The sequence below is a fragment of the Silene latifolia genome, chromosome 11, assembly GCF_048544455.1.
Source record: "Silene latifolia isolate original U9 population chromosome 11, ASM4854445v1, whole genome shotgun sequence".
Classification (NCBI taxonomy): Eukaryota; Viridiplantae; Streptophyta; class Magnoliopsida; order Caryophyllales; family Caryophyllaceae; genus Silene; species Silene latifolia.
Genome location: NC_133536.1, coordinates 142,387,346 through 142,402,145, shown reverse-complemented (window position 1 = coordinate 142,402,145; position 14,800 = coordinate 142,387,346). Strand labels below are relative to the sequence as shown.

The window sequence follows — 14,800 nt, the reverse complement described above, 5'->3', positions numbered from 1 at the left end:
CATGCTTTGTTGAGATCAGTGAAGTCCACACATACTCTCCACTTCCCATTCTTTTTAGGCACCACCACTACATTAGACATCCATTCTGGGTATTTCACTTCTCTTATCTTCTTTGCTGCCAGCAGGCTGTCTACTTCCTGGTTGATTACCTTATTTCTCTCTGCTGCAAACTTTCTCCTTCTCTGCTGGATGGGTTTACACTTTGGGTCCACGCTAAGTTTGTGTGTTATGATGGATGGATCTATGCCTATCATATCATCGTGTGACCATGCAAAGCAATCCATGTTATCTTGTAAGAACTTGACTATCTGCTGTCGTAAGCTTCCTATACATCCTACTCCAACGAGCACGGTTCTCTCTGGGTGTAGCTTGTCCAGGTTAATCTGATCCAGCTCTTCTGCTGGGGGTTCGATGTGTTCGTCCTGGATAGGCTGCTTCAGCAAGTGCTATGCGGGAGGGCTGGTAGTGCACTTGAATGCCTTCTTATAGCAGCCTCTAGCTTCCTCCTGATCTCCTCTTATCGTTTCTACTCCCCATGGGGTGGGGAACTTTATGCACTGGTGATATGTTGAAGGGACTTCTTTCATCTGGTGCAGCCATGGTCTTCCTAGGATGACGTTGTAAGTAGAGGGGCCATCTATAACCAGGTACCTGACTTGCTTGTTGACTCCTCCCACATAGGTGGGGATGATTACCTCACCTAGCGAGCCGGTCATTTTCTCATTTGAAGCCTACTAGCGGAATAGTCTTCTTCTGTAAATCCTTCTCGCTGAATCCCATGTTCTCTATGGTTTTCAGCATGATTAAGTTGACCGAGCTTCCTGTATCTACCAAGACCTTTCTTACTGTGCAATTGGCCATTGAGAAGGTGATGATAAGTGCATCATGGTGTTCTCGTTCATCGTATGTATCCCCTTCATCAAAGCTGACTGATAGCAGATCACTGTGAGATATTCTGCAAGAATTGGCTGGTCTGTCTCCTTTGGTCTCGGTGGCATGCCTCTTAGCTGCTGAGTATGTCAGGCCGCTTAAGTCTGAGCCGCCTGTTATCACGTTTATAATTTTAGTGCATGTGGGTGGGTCTGCCGGCTTGGCGGAACCTACCTTATCCTGCTGCTTGCCCCCACGTGGTAACAGGTGGCTCAGCTTTCCTTGTTCGTACAGGCGCTTGATCTCTCTTCTCAATGTATAGCAGTCCTCAGTATTGTGCCCAATATCACGGTGAAATTCGCACTTCTTCTTGCTATCCTTTCTCCAAGCTTGCTTTCCTACTGGTGGGTTAGGCCACCTGACTCCATCTCCCATCTCTCTAAGTGCCTTCAAGATTCCTCCGATACCTGTAGTGAATCCATATTCTGCCAAGGTGGGGAGTAGCTGGTTTTCCTCGATTCTGTTGACTCCCCTCCCATATGGTCTGTATCTCTCGTCCTTCTTGTTTGTGGTTTGCTTTCTTCCTGATTTTTCCACGGCTGAAGTACTAGAAATACTTGGTGCGCTCGTGGCGGCTCGGCTAGGATATCTTCCTCCGGTCCGATCGCGGCGTACCTTCTTCTCTCCCGCATCGCTTGAAACTATGGCGGGGATGCATAGTCGGTTTGCTTGTATAGGTCGAGTCGTGATGGAGGCCTCTTCGAAGGAAGGCTTCTCTCTTTGTTGAGATATCACATTTCTCATCGCTACCTTCTCATTGTTAAACCGGTATTGTATTCTCCAATGCTCTCTCCCCCTCGGACGATTCATGCGGGTCTCCTGCGTGCTTCGTGGCTTTCTGCGCTTGCGAACTGTTGAGTAAATGCGTTTACCAATTAAAGCAAATGTAGATATCGACCTATTTGGCGAGGCTTACAAACCATCGAAGTCTTTGGTCTGTTAGGGTGGACCGAATCCTTTGCACATGCGCAGGCTTCCTTAACTTGTCCTATGGTGTTACCGTCATCATTTTCTCGTTTATCTTGGTGATATGATCAAAGGGGTCTCTTTGTCCGTCGAAGAGAGGCATATTTGGGTTTGTGAATCCCTTTGGCATCATTTGTGATGGATATGGTGTCCACGAATGGTGAGTCGGCATAAGCTGTCAGAGCGCTTTCTCGAGTGGAGGTGGTAGCCCGGAACCCGCTCAAAGCATCTCCTTTAGTTCAAATCTGCTTGATTAGTTATATTGCACGAAACGGGGTCCACCTGTCATTTGTCCGCATATTTCCTCCCGATCCGGGTTCTTGAAGGTTACGATAAGCTCCGGCATAGGGGGGGTTCGTAACGATTGTCCCCCTGCCCGCTCACTTGCTTGGTTTGATTCGGATCTGCCTACAGTGTGTCGATCGATTCTGCGGGATCTGGCGACGGGGAGGCCACTGTTTGTATCCTATGCGCGGTGGTGGCTGCCAGCTATATGGTGTGAGGTATCCTAACCCTCGTGGGGTTATCCTTCCATCTGATGGTGTCGTAGCCAAATCCAATCTTGCAATTATTTCATTTGGTATCCGCTGTTTTCTTTCTTTGCCCTCCTTGTGTCAGATCTACCAAAGGAAATCTTCCTTCACCTGTCTTGTTTGCTGGAGTGCTGGATTGCTGCTTCAGGAGATCAATTTGTGCCCAGAGCTCTCTGTCTCTTCTTCTTACCTCAACATCTGCTCTCCTTTGATCGTCTCTCATGTTTTCCATAGCTTTCTGAAGATTTTCCACGCCGGCGAGCATAATCTGCGTGGGACTGGGCGGTGGAGTGACGCCTGAGCTTGATGTTCCTTTGTCTGATCTGGTCTAGGCTGAGACAACAGGGGTCCTGGGAGGTAGAGAGGCTTTTGTTGTCGGTATGATTCTTGGGGTGTGCCCGGGAGCCTGCGTGGCCACTGTCGATGTTGGACTTTGGGTAGACGATGGTGGTGGCGATGGCTGCCTACTCCCTAACATGGCTTCAGATGCTTGCTTTTCCATTGTATATCTAGAATATCAACGATTGACGACCACAATGCCCCACGGTGGGCGCCAAACTGTTTAGGTCTTTTTTACCTAAGTCGATTAATTAGGGTCAATGTAGTCTATATTCGTTGGTCGATTGTATGATGATTCGTATGTCAATAAGTAAACGGAAAATAGAGTGCGTAATGTAAATTGACACGTAAGATTTTGGAGACGCGGAAAACCTAATGTGGGAACAACCGCGGGAGGGACGGTACCCTGCCAAGTATTGCACTATATGAATTGGAGGATGATTACAATGATAACGTTTATGCTAATCTTGCTGGCGTTAGGTGTCAGGCCTGCAAGATCTCGGACGGTGTATATTTGAGAGTGATATGCCGTGATGTGGTTGTCTTGAATATAATCTTGAATGAAGATATGGATGAGTGAATACCCTTCTTGATTTCCTTCCTTGGCTATTTATAGGGTAAGAACCCTAGATATGTCCTACCTCGAATATGGAAAGGGAATATTATTTCCATAAAGACTTCTTTCCAAACCCGAACTCTTTTACCAATTCTCCCCAATCTCCCTAAATTCTCCCAAACTTCTCCCTAACACTCCTTTCCTTAACGCGGGCACCTTCCACGGTGGGCTCTTGATCCTTCTCAAGCCCATCTCCCCTTTCCAGATCGCGGGCTCCCTTCCTCCTCATCTCTTCTTTTTATTTTACCAAGTGGGCTTCCTTTATTACGCTATTTTTAGCCCAAACAGAAATAATAATTGTTTATATTACGATGTGTGTTTTAATATTTTGTGGCATTACAACAATGAATTGTTTGTTCCTATTGTTTGATATTCCGAACTTCGAGGACGAAGTTTATTTTTAGGGGGAAGGACTGTGATACTACGAGTGTTTTAAGTTATTATTGTGATACCTTGTTATAAGATTGGCATGATTGATAATCGTAAAATGCATAATTGTGTTTGATGATGCTTAGTTATGAGAATGTCTATGAGTGTTGTGGTAGTAGTTGTGGGCGAACTTCGGGACGAAGTTCATTTTAAGGGGGGAAGAATGTAATACCCCGTATTTTAATAATAATTTATAAGAATAATTTATGTAATTTAATTAAAATAATATGGGCCGTGTGCTATTGATTAATTGGGCCAAAATCTATTAATTGATATGAGTGTAATCGGGATTTGTATCGGGAATTAATAATAAAATACGGAAATAATAATATATAAAAGTAATAATAATAATAATAATAATAATAATAATAATAATAATAATAATAATAATAATAATAATAATAATAATAATAATAATAATAATAATAATAATAATAATAATAATAATAATAATAATAATAATAATAATAATAATAATAATAATAATAAAGTTATGGCAATAATAAATTAGTAAATATTGTATGAGGAAATCCTATTTATGGTAGCAATTATTAATAATGGTAATTCCTATACTAATTAGAATAAGGTAAATTATATAGTTTCCTAATTGACCTCGCATTCTCTATAATCCTACACTATAAATAACCTATTAAATCTGAGAAATAAATCACAAATTAAGAGGAGGAGCTTTTGGAGACGGAATTAGCAAGAGGAAATAAATAGGTAACAACTTCTAATCTCGTTTTATTTTCTTATACAGCTGAATGTGAGACGATCTTAAGACGCTTAGAAACTGACCAAAACCTTGACGGAATCAGACCAAACTTTGGGAAGTGGTACATGGGGTTGCAAGGGTTGGAATGGGTGTGGTGGTGCTGTCTGGGAAGGCCTATGGTGGCGGTGGTAGGCGGATAAAAGTGGCTGGTCAGGGAGGTGCTGCGTGTTGGTCGTGGTGTTTGGGATGGGTAATTGAACCCTCTAATGGCCGAGACTTGACCTGGGTAAGATGGGGTTGTGACGGGGGTAGTTAGTAGACCATGGTGGTGGTGTTGGCGTGGCGGCAGGTGGTGGTTTTTGCGGGTGGTGGTCGGGAAAACGCGAAACAGGGGAAAAAAGGGAGAATTGTCGTGATAGTTTTAGGGCAGCTGCTATGACTGGTGTGGTTGCGATTAGGGGAATTGGATGGCACCTATAGAACCACCGTGTGTCATAGGTGACAGTGGTGGTGGTCGTGGGTGGTATGGGGCAGCGTAGCGGCCGTGGTAAAGCGAGTTGCGAGGTGGTGTAGGGTGTTGTTGTGTCTTTATATTTAGTGAGTGGATGGTTAGGGCGAGATCGTGTGGCCGTGTGTGGTGGTTGGGGCTGGTGTTTGGGGTGTGTCTGGGTTGGTGGCAGTGGATAGTCCCGGTGGGGTCTGGTGGTAAGCATGGTGGTTGTCGGGAATGGGAGTTTAGGAAGGGTTTTTATGGGTGGTTCATGGGTTAATTACATGGGTGTTGGTCACGGTTTCTAAACCGTGTATTGGGTGTTGTTGAGTGTTTTGGTGACGGTTTTAATTGGTTATTCGGGTGACTCGGGTTTGTTTTGTAAGCGGGTTTTTAATTATCGTAAACCTTTAATAATTATAATAAATAATTAGTTTGAATAATTAAATAAATAAATAATTGAATTGAATTATAATTATTTATGATTAGGTGACGGTATTGTTGAGAAGCTTATATTGGATTTCTACTAATTGGATTGCGTAATTGGAGTTCTTGCTTTCGAGGTAGGATAACGACCCAACTCGTTTTCTTTTGTGGGTTTGAATGGATGCGTAAATTATTGTTTTATTGGATTGGATTATTCGTATTGGAATACTATTTTATCGGTTATCCTTAGTCTTGGACTGAGACGACATTTGTGTTTATATCGCGGGACATGAGATTGTTAGGAGATTATCCTCAATCTCGGACTGAGACGACAATGAGTTATGAGATTATCCTCAGTCTCGGACTGGGACGACATTTGTGCTTATCATCGGGCCAGGAGTTGGCGGGACGACGGTGTGGTGGAGCCTCGGTCACGGACCGGGACGACTAGTGTGGTTATGATGGGAATTGGTGGTGGTATTTATTCCACGTGTTACATCTGTTAAGTTTGTATTTTAATGTTGTGTGATTATCCTACTCAACCTCGTGGTTGACAGTGTATTCGTGAACACCTGCGGTGAACCGTTTTATAGGGAGCAGATTTGACAGGTACTAAAGAGTAGCTGACTCGGGAGCATTGGGATGAGAGCTCGACTTGGACCATAGTTGAAGTCTAGATCACATAGAACAATTATATCACTTTATTTATTTCCGCTGCAAGTTGTAATTATTTTATATTAAGTTTAGTTAGTTAAATTTGTAGTAAACATGTAATCGCCAAGTTATAAATTAAAGTACTTTGGTATTGTTGTACTTTGTTATTCACTACCTCGGGAAACCGAGATGGTAACAGTCTTATTTATTTGGTAATTTCTAGCTAAAGGCTCCTGAATAAATGGGGGCGTTACAGGTTAACAGATTATTTACATGTGATTGAGGTCATAAAACCGATGAAACATGGATATAAACTAATTTGGACAAATTAATTACAAGATTAATAAGGTTAATCATGAGAATTAAACAAACTACACACATTAATTAGGTTAAACAGGTTATTAATGACGAACTAATGATGGTGATGATAAACAGCAGATGCAAATATGTCGATGATGAATTCCAGAGACTCAATATGGATGAATCGAATCTCTAAAACCCGAGCTGATTTTAATGACGAAAACCAGCAAATATGAATTATGAGGGATTTAAGTCGGCAATTTAAAAGATGATAAATTATTAATGAATTATTTACGTGCTAGAATTATCATATTAGAATTATTATGTTAAAAGAAACATGAACAATTGAAGACGAAACAAAACAATAAGACGAACAAAAGACGAAGGAAGAAGAAAGGAAGCAGGAACTGCGGCAGCCTCAGGAAGAGGCGCAGCAGGTGCTGCGTCCCTTCAAAGAGGCGCAGCAGTTGCTTCGTCTTTTCTCGACATTTGTCTCTTGATAATCCGAAAAAAGGGTTTCAAATAAGGTTTTACAAATCGGTTTTAAGCGTATTTTCGACATAAATCTTACAATAGTGATTACAAAAATAAAGAACAATAATTAAAAGAAGGATTTACACCCTCAGACTTACATGTTTGACGAAACGAGATGAACTAAGTTAACGTTTAGTGATGCTCGACTTGAATGTACGACGAAAGTGCCCTCTTAGAGGAATTAAACAGATTGATTAAGTTGATTGATTGTGGAGTTGGTCAAATTGGTCGGTCATGCAAAACGAGGCTGGTACTCAGAAAGATCCGAGCTTACGTGGTCGAAAGTTCAAGCACGTAGACGCCAAAAAGTAAGAACGTGGTCTAGAATGCAAAGGGAGAAGAGAAGGGCGGACACTCGTGTGAGAAATATGAGGAACGAAGGTCCCTATTTATACTAATCACATGACGGAAGTTAGGGTTTTCGGAGAAACTTTGGAAGTGAATCTCGAAAAGATACGAAAAAAACGCAGAAAAGGACTGAGGAAGAGGCGCAGCAAGCACTGCGTCTCTTGGAAGAGGCGCAGCACCGGCTGCGTCTTTTCTGTAATACTACGGATTTATGAGTCTCTGGGTACTCTATCGAGTGGGGCTTACTCTGTCGAGTAAGCATATTTTGATTTACGAAACAGTGTTCTGCCTGTAGGGTACTCGACCGAGTAGCCTTGGTACTCGATCGAGTAAGTGGCACTCGATCGAGTATGTTAGTTACTCGATCGAGTAAGTCCGTTAACGGGTTATATCTCGACGGGTTTTGTTAATAATACGAATTAGTATTTATATTATGCCGTCATCTTTCATAAACACTTTTTATAAACTTAATACACTCAAAAGATATTGCAAACTACGTTGTTCTTCCTATTCGCATTATTGGCAAATCCCGGAGCTAGAGAGGTCGGATTTCATAGTTCTTTGTATCATTGTGATCCTTGCGTCAAGGTTAAGTCCTACGTACCATTTTTATAGCATTTGGTTAAGGTTGTTTAAACCCTAATTTTGGGATTGGGGGTTTTCTATGTTTATGTTGATGTGGTAGTGATTGTATGATTATGTGTATAGGAGGAGGGTTCGTAGAGGAAAGGTTTTGAGTCAACTGCTAGATCGTCTGCTGTTTGTGTTGCATTCCAGGTAGGGTTTCCCTACTCAGTATTAGTTACATGATTGTGTGGTGATTGTTATTGTTATTGAGTATTATCGTACTGGAATTGGTTGTTGGTAATTGTTGGTGTTGTGACGGTTGTTGTTTATTGTCGTTGACTGTTGTTGTATCTGTCTGTGTTCTTCGGGGTGCGTCCCAGGCTGAGTGGAGTCACTTGCGGGAGTGGCTTCACGCCCTTGATTCGCCTCCCGTGGAACCCGCCATAGGAGGGATGTGCACATTAAGTAACATGGGTTTTTCGCTCGATGGAGATGAGCGGGGCTTAGGTGGGAACGGCTGCGGTCCCCCACTGGCGGCGAGGAGTATATGTTGCGATGGGTACTCTGGCAGGGCTACACACTTTAGTGTGTAGTCAGTTATGAGGTGATTGGAGATGGAGACTGGGATTGTGTGTGAGCTGTTTGTATGATTGTTTCAGTGTGACTTTGATTGTGTAATTAATACTGACCCCGTTTAATGTTTTAAAAACTGTGGTGATCCATTCGGGGGTGGTGAGCAGTTATTGAGCAGGTATTTGATGACACATATGGGATAGCTGGGATGAGTCATCACGTGGCAGTTAGAAGTCTTCCGCTGTGTTAGACGATGTTTTACAGTTTTAACAGTTTTTGTTTTGATCATGTAATCACTTAAACTACATTTACTTTTAAAGTACGTTTCTTTATTGTCTTTTGATTATCATTGCCTCGGGTAACCGAGATGGTGACGTTCCTATACCTGAGTGGTCCTGGTAAGGCACTTGGAGTATGGGGGTGTCACATTTTCCTCAGTGGTTTCCTCCTGCGGAAGAAAGATTTCCGTGTTTCTATTATGGAATAGCGGATTAATCTTATTTCCTTAATATTTTATATGATAATTTCGGGATATATTTTACCAAAGATTAAAAGATTAGAAAATATGGAATAGAAATATCCAGAACATTCCAAAACATTCTGACTCGTCATTTTAAACGGTTATTAGAAAATGAAGACGGTTTTTCACCCGGACTCCAAATGTACTCTAATTACTGTCAAAACGACCGTATCTGCGCGTAGATGACGACTATTAGGTAGACACACATATTTGAGCGATCACTTGATGATAAACTTACGAACTTTCACAAATCGTTCCGTGTACCAAACATGCGGCCCAATCATCACCGGGTGGTTTGCGGGAGGTGTAGAAATGAGGTATCTACAGAGCCCCCACTTTGACTGAGTCTTGGATAAGGCAAAAGTCAAAGTAGAGCCATCAGGTCAATCGAAGATTACAACCTGACGACTATGGCGATGCGAGGCGGTTCAAGGGGTCTGAACCAAGGACCTGTCGTCGGGAACATTTTAGAGTATGTCGACTATCGGGGAGGGTCGTTTAAAGTCCATTAGACTACGTAAGGAGGCTCGCCAGCCATAATAAGAGACCATACCTGAAATTCCTTGAAACTCCAAGGGGAAGTAAAACGCGATATTGGAAGAGGCAGCAGGACGTAGGCAGGAACTGCTAAGAGAAATCTGCTTGGGTCGGCTTTCAAACAAACTTCGGAAGAGCTTGGGGTCGATGTTGCTCTCCACGTGTTGAGAGGGACAAATGTCTGTCCATATACTCTTGTCGGGGAACATAATCGGGAACTGATCTCCATGTCTCGAGAGGGACGATTGGCTGTCCGTGTACTCTCACTGGGGGAACAGAATAAAGGTGTGTCGAAACACCTGTCAGAAAATATCCGCTCGTTGTGGCAAGCAAAGTCTTGGTAAAAAATATATATTATGATAGTTTGCAGTCGGCTTGGAAATGCGGGTCTGGGCGAAGAACAAATGTCAAATGAACCAAATATACGATGTGTGGTATCAAGGAAGAAGCGCACCAAAGATGGGCCCACAAATAACGAACCTTCAAAAATTCATTTGGAGGGAAGCTGAGGAAGAGGCGCAGCAAGAGCTGCGTCTCTTGGAAGAGGCGCAACACCTGCTACGTCTCTTGGAAGAGGCGCAACACCTGCTGCGTCTTTTCCTGAGTGTGGCTTTCCTGAGTAAAAACTCGATGAAACACGGGATTCATTTCATAATTTCGAAACATAAAACCTCAAATACTCTCTCAAATTCCAACCATTTCTCGTGAAAATTTGATCAAAAGCTTGCATTTTCCATGACTAATCGAGGTATGTGTATTAATTTTGCATTAATCTTCCGTATTTGATCAAATTGGATCGACAAATCAGGGTTTTTCAACCCTAAAAAGTCGAAAATTTGGGGCTTTTCCCCCAAATGATTTTGCCTTGTAAAATTGACCTTGCAAATGGATAATTGGTAGTATAAGGATCGTAAACATGTATTTGTTTCGAATTTTCGTTGAGCTTTGAGCATTTGAGTGAAATTGAGACGATCTCACAGCTAAACCGTATATTGCTTCGAAAATAGCCTTAGGATTACCCATTTGCGATGAAACTTGGTATTTGGAATCCTCATATGATGGGTAAACTTCCTACCATTTCGGAATTTTTATTTGTGACAGCGTTTTCAAGACACTTTTCTAGGGCATAATCGCCGTTATAACGAAATGCTGTCGAAATTTCGACTCGAACCGATGACTAGGCTTCAACTTAGGCTTGACTTGACCCAAATTACTACATGAGCGGACGGGTTTGTGGGAAAATTGGCCAAAGATGGCGAGAAAAGAGCGATTTCGGATCTTTGAAAACTCGAAATTCCCCTAATTAAGGCTTGTCGTCATTTGACGCGGCCTAAATTTGCTTTAATTTTGCAAGTGATGAGGCTTCTACGTCAGGGAGGGGTCCCATGGATGTGGACACAGCTCTCGACCCTTCTCGTACACTTGAGGAGGCGTTAGAGTAGGCTTTCACTGCTGCAGTGGCAGCTGCTGAGGACGAGGTCGTCAAGGAGGAGGTTGTTGAGGAGGAGGAGGCCCCGAGGTGGGCCAACGTCGGACGAGGTGGTCACCAGCTAAGGGGAGCGTCAGAGTGGGCCGAGAGCTGGGACACCAGACACCTCATCTGGGCTGCGGAGGGTCACCTATCCTACAAGACGACGAAGAGCTTGGTAACTTGAACTCATCACTCTTTCATTCATCTTCTTTCGTTTCTATTTGCTATTCCTTTTTACTTTCATTCGAGCTAAAGATAGCTCTTGCTTCGAATCAAAATAGGAGGCCCGGAACATCAGGTCGTTCTCGGGTTACACGACGATGATGGGGGCCTACGAGAGACTGTTAGTCGAGGAGCGGGCCATCATCGAGCGAGGAACGTTTGGTGCCTTGGTGCAAGCTTGGAGAGACATCACGAGGAGGAAGATTCGGGCTAACCTTAGCCTGGTTCGAGCCTTCCTGGATCGGTTTTGGGACACGACTTCTACCTTTCACATGCCTTTCGGTAAGGTTGGGGTCACGTTGGAGGACTACGTCATGATTTCTGGCTTGTCGTGCGGGACTGAGGCGGTGGTGTGGCCGGAGACAGCCAAAAGGGTAGACTCGGCTGAGGCTAGGAGCTTGATCGGCTGGAACTTGATGCCGAAGGCTGCTGCGGTTCTCGGATTGGTGCCTAGTTCCTATGTTCGGGATTACTTTGCTGGGAAGAGACCGGCGATGGTGGTGATCGATGGGAGGGAGACGGCTTCTCCTCCTTACACTCCAGAGCAGAGAATCCGTTTGTGGCTCTGGTAGTTCTTGTCTTCGATCTACCTCGGAGACAAGGGAGAGAGGCTGTTGACGAAGCTTCTTCCCTTCCTTTCTGACCTGAGTGGCCTAGGCCGTTGGGATTGGGTCACTGGTGGCTTTGCGGTCCTCATTCTCTATATGAGGGCCATGGTTCGTCCGGAGTTGATAGAGAAGGGGACTTCTCTTGCTACTGTTGGCCCTGGACTGTTGCTGGAGGTATGAACCTCCATTTCTTTTCATGAAAGATCATTTCTTTATCGAATCACGAAAGATCGTTATTGACTATCTTGTTTTACAGGCGTGGGTGTACTCCTCCTTTCCGAGCCTCGCGCCCAAGAGGCCGGAGCCAGGGGAGAGAGCTTATCCCGTCGTGAGGGATTGGGTGATGTGTCGCACGAAGAGCCAGCGTTCCTTCCACGACGCCTGCTGATGCGTGTCATTTATATGATGTTTTACACCCCATTTTACACGCATTTCAGAGCTATTTTGTGTAGTTTAAGCTACCATTTCCCCTATTTCCGTCTCCTTTCGTGTTTTTGTACATTATTGCAGAAATGTGAAGAATTCAGCGGAAATTGAGCTAAATCCGTCCCCGAGTATCTTGCATTGCATTTAACGTGAAGTATTCACTTAAGGAACGAGCTTGGTGCGCATTTTGAGGCCCAAAAGACAAATCCACGAGGATGTAGAAGTCAAGTATCAGTTAAAGCAGTCGATCGACTGGCTCCCTTAGTTGATCGACCAACCCACGACTACAGAAGCTACTGTACATTGAAGAGCAGTCGATCGACCGGTTACCTCAGTCGATCGACCAAGCCGCTACTCAGACGTGAAGATATAGAACGAGTTTTCCAAAGCCCAAAGCGATATTAGGTTTAGGAATTATGTTACGTATACTTTCTATATAACGTACCCTAGTTCAGATATACATTCATTCAGAAAATTATCAAGTTTTTACTAAGTTCTTAGTCAGTTTTCAATATTCAATAATTAGGGTTCTTAATATTATTTCGTACTAATACTTTTGCATTCGGTTTGGATCTCTCTCTGCAATTCAATCGGTATTCTTCTGCAAATAATTCAGTTTGCTTTATTATCGTTTTGTAGGATAGAATTGCTGGTTAGTTTCCCGAAACCGATTTATCGTTTATGTTAATTGTTTGTTCTATTATTTCAAGCATGAATTCTTCTGTTTATTTCATTAATTTTATTGTTGTTATCATCCTCAGTATGAGTAGCTAAATTGCTTGTGCTAGGATGTAGGGGAACTATTGATTAGGCGGCGTAGAATTAATATGGACTGGAATCGCGTGTCAGTCGATCAACCGCCATACCTTGTCGATCGACTGGCCACGTGAGGTTTTACCTTCGTTTTAATTGTTTTAATTCTTTATTCGACGAATCGAGTGCACACGACTAGTTGAATGTTTAGGATTTGACTGACCCATTAGATCGAGAGATAGGGACAGTTGTTAGATCACCAATTAAAATGACTAAACTATGCTGAGATCGAAAGATAGGTAAAGTTTAGATTCTCAGTCACTTTTCAGGATGAGAGTCAGTATTAGTGATATTAGAGACTTATAGCGAGATCGAAAGATGCTATCTGTTAAGAGTGGACCGAGAGGACCTCTTGTTTTCCCGCCTCATGTGTTTGATTTAGACCTACTTAGTATGCTGCCGCCGAAACTATAGTGAACCGACCATCCTTGCACCCCTTTTTAATATTTGTTTTATCCGTCTATTTAGTTTATTATCTTTATTGCCTTTAGCTATATATCAAATCAATTCAACCCCCACATTCGTTACCTTAGACTAAATTAGAAAATTATTAATTACATTCGCCTCCCTGTGGTTCGACCCTGTTACCACTAGCTTCTGTTAGTTTTAATAGGTTTTATAAATCTTATTTTTGGTACTCACAACGACGGGTATCAAATTTTGGCGCCGTTGCCGGGGAGGCAATTGTTCTAATTTTTAGTTGTTTTTATTTAGTCTTTCTTAGTTTAAGGGACATCCGTTCCGTAAACTTTTCTTATATTCTTTTTGTAGTTTCTTCTTATACGCAGGTCACAGGGTGGTGAACTAGTACCGTTCAATCCTGAGATTGAGAAATCCTTGCGCGAGTGGAGACGATCATCAAGGGTATTGCCGACAGTGGAAGAGCTGAGTACTCTGTCAAGTTACTACGAGAACGCTCTGTTCGAAGAAGATCCACCCACATCTCCTGCTTCTACTTCTTCATTTGAGACAGTCACATCTCCGGAAATTCCAGTCATGGTGAAGAAGCAACTATAGCAAGTCATTCGAGCCGACAATTTTGCAAATCTATACAAGGGGTTCGAATTACCTGGAGCTGATAGGAAATTCGAACCGAAGCCTTCCTATATCAACTTGGTTGAGAGGAATCAGTTCGGGGGTGCTGCAAATGAAGATGCAGCCAAGCATATGGAGATATTTATCGATTATTGCTGCTCTATACCTCCGCCGACCGGTGTGACCCAGGACCAGATAAAGGAGACTATGTTTATATTCTCACTCCGCGATGCTGCAAGGGAGTGGTACAGAGATCTGGATCGAGCTGCTCATGGGATCACCGACTAGAATTCTTTGGCCCCGGCATTCTACAAGAAATACTTCTCTGCCTCGAAGACGAATGCCATTAGAGCTCAGATCACGAGCTTTAAACAGGGACCTGATGAGAACTTTCATGAAGCATGGGTCCGTTTCAAGAAGCTGGTGCGAACTATTCCACACCATGGGTTGGAAAAATGGAGTCTTTGCAATCAGTTCTATAACGGGCTGTATGACGATCAGAGGGCTATCTTGGATGCTGCAGCCAATGGCCGATTTGCTGAGAATATGGGAGAGACTAAGGGGTGGAAGATCATTGATGACTTAGCCACCCATAAAGCTGAATATGGGAATTCGAGAGGCAATCGGAGGAGGAGTGCTGAATCCCCTTCTGTAGCTGCATTAGAGGCTCTCACGGCGAGGTTTGACAAATACGAGTTGGGAGGAGCTTCAAAAGGAGGGATGTATAATGTGAACGCTGTTTCAGACG

At 43.2% G+C, this 14,800-nt stretch overlaps 1 non-coding gene across 1 annotated transcript; it reads right to left on the bottom strand.

The window, feature by feature from the left end:
- Nucleotides 1-14,394: 14,394 nt before the first annotated feature.
- On the bottom strand, nucleotides 14,395-14,501 carry LOC141615951 (small nucleolar RNA R71). Its single transcript, XR_012530335.1, has one exon. It is a non-coding gene; the product is annotated as a small nucleolar RNA R71 (small nucleolar RNA).
- Between the last annotated feature and the right edge of the window lie 299 nt (nucleotides 14,502-14,800).